The 13,810-nt window shown below is 41.7% G+C and overlaps 1 pseudogene; it reads right to left on the reverse strand.

The window, feature by feature from the left end:
- LOC135222076 (POC1 centriolar protein homolog A-like) overlaps nucleotides 1-13,810 on the reverse strand; it is a 158,555-nt pseudogene that overhangs the window by 104,367 nt on the left and 40,378 nt on the right.

The raw sequence follows: 13,810 nt of genomic DNA on the forward strand, positions 1-13,810 counted from the left end.
ATTTGTATTTAGTTAGGAAAGCGCTGTGTTTAATTATTTCATGTACTATTAGTTTGTAAGTATGTGTGTAATAGCTCTTAATTACCGGCTATTAGTTCTTTCGTTGTTTGGATGCTAGGCTGAATGTTTTGGTGTCAACCAACAATGGTCAGTCGGGCAGTTTAGTCACATCTCCAGCAGAGTCAAGTCGAGTCGTGTTAGCTCAAGCAAATGGTCATATGGATAAGATCTAGTCCAACGATCTCCGAGAAGTCATCGGGATCTCCATTTCATAAGCAATTCATTATTCCTATCTTGAAGTTCATTTGGGGAGGGGAAATTTCTTCTTAGGATATGCATCTCATGATAGAGAAGTGTTTTCTATAATGTTCTTGGATGAGAATAGTGGAAAGGAGGCCACGCTTAGTAAGTTGATATAATTTATGTACTCATTGGTATACTCAATGCAATGTCATATCTTGAATGTCGATCAAAATGAGTACATAAAAATCTGGATGGTGTAGTTTAGAACTTAGGCTACGATTTGGTTATTCCCATTTCAATTTACTATGGGCTATACCATTTCTTGTCATTTGAAATACTCTACTTATTACTAAACTTAGCAGTAATAAAAATGTTACTCCATGCATATGACTGAAAGATTAACTGGGTTTCAGTAACAGTACTGTGCATAAAAAGAGAAGTATGCTATGTAAATGAAGGACTGATCCGATGCAATGGGAAAAGTATAGTAGTATGTACATAAGATTACACAGAATGAAAGTATGGAAACACTAGTGGAAGGGTTTAGAATACCTATTCGTTTTAATAATTGTTAACTTAGCTTCATGCCAGAGAATTCAATAAGAGATGCTCTCTTTCCAATGAAACAAATAAAGGGAAAATGCCGTGCACAAGCAAAGTTACACCTAGTAAATACTTTTGGATTTTGATTACATGGAGTATTAAGTTACATTTGTTATGATGGTTTTGGGCATTTCGTGGATATATTCATTCACCTGAATACTGCATATTTCCATGTATAAGACGACCTTTAGATCAGACTAGGTGAAAAATTATAGCAAATTTTCATGAATTTACATATCTACAGTAATGGTGATCCAGTTTTATGACGAGGCGCCATAAATCCCCGAGTTTTGGTTAATGGCAGTTTTCTTCGTTGATCAGCACCCCTCAAGGAACGGGACCCCTGCCGATAACTGGGGGACTGCTTGTATAAGACAACTACTAAATTGCAGAACCATCTGTGGATAGGATAGCTTTTGGTTACCATATATACTTGCATATCATGCAACTTTTCAAGACCTAATTTGAAGCTATTTTAATGGGGTCACATCATACACAAGATATATAATTAGCCTATGTAATACTCACATATTAGTACCGTAATATAAAATACTACAAACATAACGAATATGCATCTTTGTAATGGATCTTTAAGTGTTATGCTTTACTTCACTGTATCCAAAAGTATTGTATGTTCAGTATTCTCGTACTACTATTGTATTTTAAAATACAAACCGATCATGTGCCATTTACATTATTTAGGTTTTCATGAACGTGGACAATGATACCACTTGGGAATTTTGATTTCTGCATCAATTAAGATGACCATGGGGGAAAATTTCATCCCATCTGCCATACACATAAAACAACAGTAAAATGTTTTCTTTCATGCCCAGCAGTTTTGATTAAAATACTTTTCTCTCCAATTTTATTTATGATCATGTTTGATGACTTTATGAATTTTCGGAGTTTCATCCACATTGTCGACGCACGATAATTTATGGTCATTAGAAGCTTGAACATTGTTTTCTCAGCGTCAGCTATACCTTGCAGCTTAAAGTTAGCAGTACTGTCAACCCTCACTATTCGCTGACTCACGATTTGCGTATGGGCTATATACACATATACCTATTATTCAGGGAAAATTTGCCTACTTGTGATCAGACAAAATATTCACAAATTACTGTATTTCATATAATTTTTGTGACTAAATGCACTTTTTGTGATATAACTATTACAAAAAGGGGTTTTGTTGTGTTTTAACTTTCAAATTTAGTTCTAAGCATTTTTTTTTTAATTTTTAGAGGGGTTTTTATGTATTCATGGATTTTAGCTATTCGTGAGGCAGTTTAGTACCCATCCCCGACAAATACTGCATATTTCTTTGCCAATCTTTTCTCCATAGCAAATAAGGGTATACAGTACTGTATACTGTTGTTATCGGATTCGGTTGTTCATAGCAAAACAGCTGTTTTTTGTTTGGTTGTCTATGACTACGTATTTACTCAAAAAGCACAGCATTAGTAATCATACATTTATCATTGTCTTACTTTTTTACTCATTAAACTAGAAGAAGGGATAAAGAGATGGAGAAAAAGAGGTTAGTGTAAAGTACGATCATTATTGTACATGATAAATTATCGTATGACTGAATTGTTCTAAACAGTTGTCAAAATTATTATTTCAGCAAAATAATGATAATGAATTTTTATTGAAAAGTGAATACATTAGGTTAAATGTTACTACTGTATGACTGTAATTACACTAACATTAAAATTTATGGAAGTTTACTGAAAGATAAATGTTTCTGTGAGTGCAACTGTAACTCGAAGTTTACATTTTCTCTGCTGGCTCGCATGGAATTATTTCTTGAATACGCCATTAATATATAACGTAAAAATGGTTTCAATACCTTTATTATCAGTTAATGTTGGTGGTTATCACCACTGAGGCCGAAGCTAGCCTACTGATAAACATCACTTAGAATTCTAGGTTTTATGTTTAGAATGGTAGTACATATAAGACAACTCCCAATAATTATGGGAGAATTTTAGGATTTAAAGGTTGTCTTATACGCAGTTAAGTAAGTGTGGTTAGCAGTGGGATCACCTGACATGACATTTTGGACTAACATATCTAGGTTTTCAACACATATTGGTTTTATATACGTACTAACCTTTGGGCTGAATTCAAAACTTATGAATAGTTCCTAGTTGCCAGTGTATGGATATTTAGTAAAAAAAAAAAAAAAAATAAAAAAAAAAAAAAAAAAAAAAAAAAAGACAAGGACAAACATTCCAATCTTTGAAGAATAGTAATATTTCTGGGCTCAGCTCGTGTCGGCCTATGAAATATCCTTGAGTTCATTAGTTTCTAGGTAAATTAATCCTTAATATTACCAGGAAAAAACCCAAAAAATAAAATCAAGAAAAACTGTCAGTTAAAACTGACTCGCTCACTCTATAAAAGAAGTGTCGGTATGGTAACAGGGGCGAGTGAGATCACTACCACGAGTCATTTACCATTTAGACCTTACATCACAAAATCCCCCACCTGAGAGAGCTGATACCAAAGGGTGATGCGTCCGCTACTACTACTACTACCGACGCCAAGCGGAGAGCAGCGCCTCTAGCGGCCATCCTTTATAATTAGCTCGACAACGCCAGTTGTGATTCTTTTGCTCGTGTTGTTTTCGCTTTTTTGGATTTACCTATTCCACGATGGAACGTGCGCATCGCTTCGGCTAAGTTAAGTGCCCGATAAGTAATAATTTTTGTATTTCAGTCTTCCAGGGACCAGTATTTCCGATTTTTAGGTCATATATGGTCACCTGGTTGACTCGTGGCGGCCATGAGCTGCCTCGTGTTGTTAAGATTTCCGGTCTCCCATACTGGGGCACATCTTATGCTTTTGGGCTCTATTTTCGTTCATCGTCTTGTTACATCGTATTTTAGAATTAGGGTACACAGCCCATACCTTTTACCTTTTATCTTTTAGTTTGGTATTTAGGGCTATACTGTGTTTCTCTCGCCCAGCATCCCAGCTCTTGCTCTTCATCGGCTACCGCTGGCTCCGAGTAGTCGACTGCTCTTCAGATCAGTTCGCTCCTCCTGGGCTTCTTTCTCTTTAACTCAAGTGTCCCTTCCATTCTTTACGATGTATTTATTATTTATCAGTGTTATTTAGGGTGTTAGGCTAGCCTAGGTGCCTTGTACCGTGTGTTGGTACAGTTGGGTTCACGTGGCCTCTCTGTGGTTGTGTTGCTATCGCGTCCTGGGCCACCACCGATCAACGTGTCCCATTAAGCACTTTACCTCTTCCCTTCCACGTGGTAGGGAGGGGTCTGGTCGGGCCTCCTCGGTTGTCATGACAACCACAGTAGCCTTCCTCCCTCTCCCTCTGAGGGGGCCAGAGGAGCTCCATACCAGCTGGGGGCCGGGGGCGGGGTGACCACTTGTCTCGGGTACCGGGGTTACTCAACGGGTAGTAGTTTGGGGGGGGGGGGGGGGTTTTTTTTTTTTTTTTTTTTTTTTGGGGGGGGGGTTTTTTTTTTTTTTTTTTTTTTTTTTTGATCACCCCCTCTCTCTCTCGCCCGCCGCGTTCACTCCGGGGTTCCCACATTCTCTCCCATCCCTACCCTTCCCACCCCTACCATAACGGACAGAGCCCCCCCTCAAGCCGGGGGCCCTTTCGGTTATCGGTCATTTCTGGGCTCCGCCAGCGGGCGGGGTGAGGATTTACCAGTGGTCTATATAGCTTGCCTAGTATATCCTTTTTTCCGCTACCGGAGGAGAGCTTGCTTTCTTACCCGGGCACTCCTCTAGTAGTCGGAAGGAATCATGTCTTATTCTATAAGGATACATACCCTTACTGATACTGTAATTATTTGTTTATTTATAGTTTTTCACGTACTATCTCCGTCGTGGTTTCGTGGGCTCCTCACCACTCCTAGTTGGATAATTTTCCTTGTCTCCAGCCGTACGCTGCCGACCCCACAACCGCCTTTCTAACCACACGTATTGCGGCGGAGCACTAGTTTTACTCTAACTTACATACTCCGGCATGCAGCGGAGTCTATGTTAGGCTGTAAGTGTGTAACCCGATACTCATGTATCCCTCCACTTACAGGCTACTAACTGCCAGGATCCAGGCTGCAATGCAGTACTTTACGACCCCTGGGCCCATGAGGAATGCAGGACCCACGCCCCTGTGTGCCACTACCCACAACGGGATGATTGTCTGGCACCCTGAGGCATGCACCATCTGCTACGACCTCGTGAGTCAGCTTTTGGGTGGGGTAAAGTAGATTCCTGGACAAATTTCCTGTTATCAATGGTTTATCTTTAGTTTTAAGCTACTTTAAGCTGTATCTCCGCCGTTAGAGGCTTCATATCGCCTCTCTTTCAGGCTGCCGCCGTGAAATGAAGTCGCCTTAGCAACCCTGAAAGCCTTGGGTAGGCGGCTTCGGCAAAAACGCCGCCAAGGGTCAGCCTTACATCCTGGACAAAAAACTGGCTATCCAGTTCTTCCCCGGAGCAAGGCGACGGGATATGTCGACCCCATCTCAGCAGCCCCACTCATAGCCTCAATCCAGCAGGAGGTGCAGCAGGCGTTTGGGTCCGTCTCGACACAGGAGCCGGGGCCGGACGTTCGCAAAAATGGATAATAAACCTTGAGCCAATGGGGGCGGTAGGTGCCAAGGACTTGTTGGTCGAGGTAGGTGTTTCGGGCGCTCAAGGGCTACCTTTGAGCGCTCCTGGATCTTCTTCCCCTGTCCCTTCTTCTTCATCTTTTCAAGGCTTCAGGGATCTGAGATCCCTTCGCGTTCACCCGCTCTCTCTGTACCCCCGAAAGTGAAGGGACAGAGAGAACAGAAGACCCTTCATAAGACTTCCAAAAAGTCGCGTCGTCTTCTTCGGCACGGGGAAGTCTACGACATCCTACGCCGATGCGGTGAAGGCCAAGCCTAGCTCCTTCTCACTCAGAGCTCAAGAAGCAAGGCTTCTAAAGAGAAGGCCCACGCTCCGGCCGAGCCAGTGCCTTCTCCGGCATCCACCGGATCCACTCCGGTTACTCCTGTTGGGGTGGCGGGACTAGTGCTTTGATCCCACACCTTCTCAGCAGGAGTTTTGCAACAAGTGGGAGAGATGGTTGGCTCTCTCGGTACGAGATTTGAGCAAATGTTTGCTCAACTCTCCAGTACCATTAATCAGTCCGGTCAGTCAATCCAAGACCTCTCTAACCATGTTAGAGAACATGATGACCGTTTCGCTGGCCTGACTCAGGCACCACAAGCGAACTTCCCTGTGGTAGGTACTGGTTTGGTCCAGTTACCTCCATATGAATCCCTGCCAGCTTTCTCTATGAATAATCCTTGGAGAGGTGGCAGCTTATGCCCCCTTCAAGGATGGCATGATCTCCCATTCGGAGTGTGGAACAAGAAGGATTGAGGACTTCGAGTTCTACCCCCCCGGATTGACCCAGCCTTTCATAGGGTATGCCAGACGACAGAAACAGCTCTCAATAGAGAGGACAAAATCTCTAGGGAGACTGTTCTTATACAGTAGGGATCATGCACAGAGGGAATGGGTTCACTGCCTGGAGGATTGGGATTGTACGAATACCAAACTCCAGGCATTCAAGAGCCCTTTCACTATCTTTGACACGGAGGAGGAGGCTTCTCTTCCTTTTGCGACTAAGATGGTGGAAACGACTCTCCAGGCCGTCTTAAGGACGAACCCGTTCCACAATTGAGGGAGGCGGAACCAACATCTCCGCTCTTTCCTGCCTTCGGAGAACTGTGGGAGAACTTGCCAGCCACCTTTCACAGTAGGGAAGCTGAAACCAGACTGTGCGATGGACCAGTTTGGCGAGAAGCTCCCTAGACTGCCTGATAGCCTTATTCAGGCAGAATTTGATGCCAGTACGAGATTTGGGAGGTCACTAACTACCTTATCATCACGGAGATGGCTGCCCTTTCTTATGCCACCGAACCACTCTTTAAGATACTGGCTAAGTCTCAGCTCCAGTCAGTTCAAGCTGATGCTTTCGACTTTTTTACAGCCAGAAGGAATTGTCGAAAGCATGTATTGCAAGAAGCAACTATTAGGCATGAACCTAATAGGCTTTCTTGCTTCCAGCATGTTGGGGTGCGGACCTCTTCCCAGAAGCTTCTGTGAATGAGGTACATCATGAGGCTGCAAGGCTTAACCAGAGCCTTAGAGCCAGATGGGTATCTCATCCAAAAGGAAGCAAGAGAACCCCCCTGTTCTGGTAAGAAACTGAAGAAGACTGGTAGGAGGTTCCAACCATATCAGAAAACAGCAGCAACAGCAACACTTCGTCCAAAGCTGTCCCAGTTACACAACAGGGGCAGCCCTCGACGTCTAAACAGACGCAACCCATCCTCCTGTGGTCTCCTCAAAACCAGCCCTCAACTTCATACACCGTCTCGCCAGCTTTTCAACTCAATGTATGAGAGCCAAGTCTTCCCAACCTTTAACAGGTTTCTCTAGGGGAAGCAGGGCGAGAGGTCACTTTCGCCAACGAGGTACAGGAAGAGCTGCAAGAGGCAAGCACTTCAGAGGAGGGCGCGGAGGTCAACCCGCTCAACAGCAGTGAGGCTCCCCAGGTAGGAGGGAGGCTGTTCCTCTTCCGTCACAGGTGGGGGTTCAGCAAATGGGCACAGAGCATTGTGTCCAAAGGATTGGGTTGGAGTGGATCAAAGATCCCCCACCAAACAAGTCATTCTATCAGATACCATCAAAGGAGTTGACAGATTATCGGAGGAACTCCTTCAGAAAGGAGCTATTGCGAGAGTCAAGCATCTAAAATTTCAAGGACGCTTGTTCAGCGTGCCAAAGAAAGGCTCAACAAAAAGAAGGGTAATCTTAGACTTGTCAAAGCTAAACTCTTTCATTCGTTGCGACAAGTTCAAAATGCTGACCATCTCGCAGGTGCGGACCTTACTTCCCCGTGGGGCCGTCACCACCTCTATCGATCTTACAGACGCATACTATCATATCCCTATAGCGAGACACTTCCGTCCATTCCTAGGCTTCAAACTAGGAAATCAGACGTTCTCTTTCAAAGTGATGCCCTTCGGACTGAATGTAGCCCCCAGGGTATTCACGAAAATAGCGGAAGTAGTAGTCCAGCAATTGAGATCACAAGGGATAATGGTAGTAGCGTACCTCGAGATTGGTTGATCTGGGCACCAACTGTCGAGGAATGCCTCAAAGCCACAAAGAAGGTAGTACAATTCCTGGAACATCTGAGGTTCCAGATAAACAAAAACGAAATCCAGATTCACTCCGGAGACTCGTTTTTCAGTGGCTAGGAATCCAATGGGATTTATCCTCCCACAACCTGTCTATTCCGGTGGTCAAAAGGAAAGAAATAGCCAAGTCTGTGAGGCAATTTCTCAAAAGCAAACAAGCTTCAAGGAGAAACCAGGAAAGAATCCTAGGTTCCCTTCAGTTTGCCTCAGTGACGGACATCCTTCTGAAAGCAAGACTGAAAGATATAAATCGAGTTTGGCGGTCAAGAGCAAACGCCAAGTCTCGAGACAAGTGTCAGTGATTCCACAGATCCATTCGCAACCAGCTCCATCCATGGACAAAAGTGAAGAACCTTGCCAAGTTAGTACCCCTTCAATATCCCCTTCCGGTGTTAACCATTCACACGGATGCCTCCCGTCCGGTGGGGGGGATATTCTCAATTCAAGCAAGTTCAGGGGACTTGGTCCGTCCAGTTTCGCCAGCTCACATAAATGTGCTGGAAGCAATGGCAGTGTTTCTTACTTGTTAAGAGACTCCTCCCCCCAAAGAAGTCTCATCTAAGAACTAGTTTTGGACAGTGCCAGTAGTAGTACACTGCATCAACAGAGGAGGGGTCCAAATCCAAACACGTGAATCATGTCATGATAGCCATCTTTGCTCTAGCAAACAAGCCCAAATGGCATCTATCTGCCACCCACTTGGCAGGGGTAGAAAGAAACGTTATAGCGGACGCACTGTCCCGGTCAGTCCCTCTGGAGTCAGAATGGTCTCTAGACGACAGGTCATTCCAGTGGATATGCCATAGAGTTCCAGGTCCCCAAGTAGATCTTTTCGCCTCACAAGCGAACCACAAGCTCCCTTGCTATGTGGCCCCCAACCATGGACCCCTCTGGCTTATGCCACCGACGCCCTGTCGTTAGACTGGAATCAATGGAAGAAAATCTATGTATTTCCTCCAGTGAATCTTCTTTTGAAAGTTCTGAGCAAACTGAGGACTTTCAAAGGGCTAGTAGCCCTGATTGCTCCAGACTGGCCAAAGAGCAAACTGGTATCCTCTGCTTCTGGAGTTGGGTCTCCGGCCTCAACGGATTCCCAACCCCAAGCTGTCGCAACCAGTACAAATGAGGACTGTGTTCGCTTCCTCAGGAATTCTTCAGACCCTAACTTTATGGACTTCATGAAGTTTGCGGCTAAAAAAGATGCTAACGTTGATCCACAAAACATCGTTTTTCTGGAATCAGATAAAAGAGAATCAACTATTAGGCGATAGACTCAGCTGTCAAAAAGTTAGCATCCTTCCTGAAGGAACGAACACTACAACCATGACAGTTAATTTAGCTATATCCTTTTTAGTTTATCCTTGTTTGAAAAGGCTTAGCAGCTAGCACCATTACTACCAATAAATCGGCTTTGAAGAAAATCTTTCACTTGGCGGGTTTACCAAATAGACTTAACAGAATCTTACTTTACGTCTATTCCCAAAGCCTGTGTGGCTTAGACTTAGACCCTTCTCAAAGGCCATACTTCAGTTTCATGGTTCTTAAAATGACGTCCTCAAACTAGCCTCAGATACTGACAAACTCCGGTCTTGCACATTCATAATGCTACTTAGAAAGAAAGACGTTATTTTATTAAGTCTGGCCTCAGGAGCCAGAATTCAGAACTGTCGGCTCTATCCAGAGATGTGGGTCACGTAGACTTTCTCTCCTCAGGGGAAGTTCTACTTTTTGCCGGATCGCAAGCAGCTTTTAGCTAAAAAATGAGGATCCTCTCGCAAGATGGGCCCCATTGGAAAGTCATCCCACTTCCCGCAAGATCCTTCCCTTTGCCCAGTATTAACTTTAAGAGCCTTTCTATCTCGTACATCCTCTAGATACTCAGGTCCTCTCTTTATGAGGAGAAAAGGGTGGAACTTTATCAGTTAAAGGAATCAGACAACAGATCCTTTACTTCATTAAACAAGACCAACCCTGAATCATTTCCAAAAGCACATGATATCAGAGGAGTAGCTACCTCAATTAATTATTTCCAACATATGAACTTTGAGGATCTTAAAAAAGTATACTGGATGGAAATCACCGACAGTCTTTAAACGTCATTACCTGAAGTCCTTGGAATCATTAAAATTTTCAGCAGTAGCAGCGGGAAACATAGTTTCCCCTGATTCTGCACAGTAGTTGTAGTATAAGATCCAGGTCTCTTTCTACCTACAGTAGTCCAACATGCCTCACCCTACTGCTATGCTCTTCGTGATACTCTAGCCTTAGCGCTAGGATCTTATTGGTGGACTGCCCCTTATTTTTTTGCTAGGGGCACCCACATTGTATGCATATAAATGTGCTTCAGTGTCTCTACCCTTATTTTTATGCTAGGTAGAACACAATGAGTTGTATATTTTGTAAATATCTATTAATTTTAGTGAATCTTTATATACTATTGTGATTACCATTATTACTATTCTGTACTACCAATTATAGTTTAAGCTAATTTTAAGTACTTTATATTAATATAGTGTAATTGGTTTTTTGATTCACTTATATTATATATCAATCTTTTTACAATTTTGTTTCATTTTGACCTTTTATTTCCATCTTGTCTGTTTCTCTGGTTACTATTTCATAGGCCGACACGAGCTGAGCCCAGAAAAGGGATTTGACGAAGGAAAATCTATTTCTGGGTGATTGTCTCGTGTCGCCCTATGAAACCCACCCTGTTTTTTCCCTACCCACCCTGCCGGACAAGATGACCATTTATAAAGGATGGCCGCTAGAGGCGCTGCTCTCCGCTTGGCGTCGGTAGTAGTAGTAGTAGCGGACGCATCACCCTTTGGTATCAGCTCTCTCAGGTGGGGGATTTGTGATGGAAGGTCTAAATGGAAATGACTCATGGTAGTGATCTCACTCGCCCCTGTACCATACCGACACTTCTTTTATAGAGTGAGCGAGTCAGTTTAACTGACATTTTTCTTGATTTTATTTTTTCTTTGGTAATATTAGGATCAATTTACCTAGAAATAATGAACTTAAGGATATTTCATAGGGCGACACGAGCCAATCACCCAGAAATAGATTTTTACTTCGTCAAAATCCTTAATAAGCAAGAATCCTTATAAATGCTTCATTCTGGTATAATTTACCTGGTTATCAAACCCTGTAATATGTAGTTTAACATTGAGGGTGTTACTGGTTTTTAACTTCCATCCCAACCCCTCAATCAGTACTTCTATAATAAGCCAGCTCTTTTGACCAGGGTAATTTGTGCACTTACTACCAATTCTATGAAAAGGCCCAGACAATGTGAAAATGTAGCAAAAGCTGGAAAGAGTAGTGATAATAGCAATACGTAATGCTATTAAATAGTGCGGACAAAACAATTAATGCATGATATCAAAGTATTTGTTCAGTGGTTCTGATACAAGATTCAGAAATTAAAGAATACCATAACAGAAATTCTAATACTGTATTAGCTAAAGAGGTGGGAGACAGTGATGCATTAACTTCTATACTAGATGTAATTAGTACAGTTGAGTATAACGCACCATACTGTGTTGCAGTACAGAATATTGAGTTTTGATTTATATTAATTTCATTAACATTAATTGGGACATAGTACGGTCAGATATGGACAGTATTCGAAACCCTGTATGCTTTGTATCACTTTATTCACATGTAAGTTTGTGGGATTAAGAAAAGCTAATTGTGCATTCTTTGCCTGACACTCAAAGTTATAACTGATTACACAAGGTAAGTACTATTCTAAATTTTCTACTATAACTCTTTTGTTTGGGTAATCACTTTTACTAATAAATCCAAGAGTTTGAGATGTACTATGATGTATAACAATTTTACAGTATGTGCATGCAAAGGAATAAGTCACAGGTTAATATATGGTCTCTCTACAAGAGACCATACAGCTCTGTGACAGAGATAAGTATTTTCAGTGCATACAGTACGTATACCATTAATATATAATTTCTGATTCAGTTTACCATGAAGTCTAATATGTACAACACTACGTAGTGATGACTGAAAATGTAAAAACAAAAGCTAACAAACCTGACGGTTTTTTGTGTCTTGCTGTTGGTGTGCTTGACTTCCATCATGAGTTCCAATGACAGCTACATCATCATCTGAATCTTCTTCTGCTGGTACCGATACAGTTATGTCATGAGGCTTATGGTAACGAGAATCCTCTGTGACGGACAAGGTTTCACACAACTCCACTGACTCGATGTTGGTTTTATACACCATTACCTGTAGTGAATAAATGTGATATGTATCATATTATAACTACAGTAGTATACCACAGGTGAACTATTGCATTACAATGAAAAAAATATTGATACATAAAGTCCTAAAACATTACCTGTGTGTCACTAGCCACCTGATGACAATACTCTCCTCAGCAGCAAAGTCACAGGATGGAACAGCACCCTGATGTCCATGTAGTGTATAAATAGGCCGACCTTCTAATAAATCTAATATTTTCAAGGTTCCATCTGCAGAGCTTGTTAACAGAATATGACCTGAAATCAAAATGATATTTCTATGATAAAATGAGATTGTAACTATATGTATCCACCTTACGTAGCTAAGAGTTTCTACTCGAAGCAGCTTAAATTTTGACAACTAGAGGTAGTGATAGTCTATTATTTATGTAGGTGAATAGCCCGTCCCACTTTCGGGATAAGAGAACAACTACAGCCCATAAACCAATTTTATCTATACCCTAAACCTTAGTCCATGTGAGGGGAAGTGGGTGGGCTTTGTTCGTAATTAGTATACCTGGGTAAGATACAGTAGTTCCCTCTTTTTGCACAGGGATTAGGTTCCAATGGCTCTGTGCAAAAAGAAATCAGCATACATACCCCAATTTTGGTCCAGTAAGTATTACATTTGTTGGTAATCTCAACAAACACAAATATTAGGAGCAAATTATTTGAAATGTTTCATGGAGAGCCACTAGTTTGTCTGAGGAAAAAAGATTTTTTACCTTTTTAATGTTATTATTTAGTAAGTTATGAAATATTTTCCTTCGGGTGAAATGTTTTGACAACATTATCACAACCAACCTACTCGTAGGATAGTCCACAACTACGACCACAAAACTAGGCTATTCGTGTTGCAAAGTTATTTGAAAAGTTTTATGGAAACACAGTGGAATTTCAGTTTTCGTACATAATCTGTTCCAGATCCTCCCACAAAAACAAAACAATAATTCCCATAGGGAATAATGTAAATACAATTAATGCATTCTAACCCCCAAAATATTAAAAAAAAAATAATTTTATAGGGACTAAACACAGTTTTACATACAGAAAACAATGAAAATTAATATAAATGACTAATGAAATGAATATTTAACATCACTCTTACCTTTATGGGAAACACCTGTCAGCGTATGGAAGACGGGGAGGAGGGGAGAGGGAGGAGGAGGTTATTGTTTGGAAGGGAAAATCTCCCTCCAGCAGGACTTCTTTGTTTTTTACTGGCACCATCTTGAGTTACTGGACCCCTGTCGCACAACAAAACTATCCAGGGAAATTTGTTTCTGGTGTTTCTTTAAAATTTACCTAAAGTTACACATGACATTGTCATTACTTGGAGACATGGATTACTTCTTAGTTGGGATGATAATTCTCCACAAAATTTTGTATATCATTCCACTTTGCAAACATATCCTTAATGCCTGAAGTAGACACATTATGTATGCCCATCAGTTTTCTGAATTTTTCAAAACAAAAC

The sequence above is a fragment of the Macrobrachium nipponense genome, chromosome 3 (genome assembly GCF_015104395.2).
Source record: "Macrobrachium nipponense isolate FS-2020 chromosome 3, ASM1510439v2, whole genome shotgun sequence".
Lineage (NCBI taxonomy): Eukaryota > Metazoa > Arthropoda > Malacostraca > Decapoda > Palaemonidae > Macrobrachium > Macrobrachium nipponense.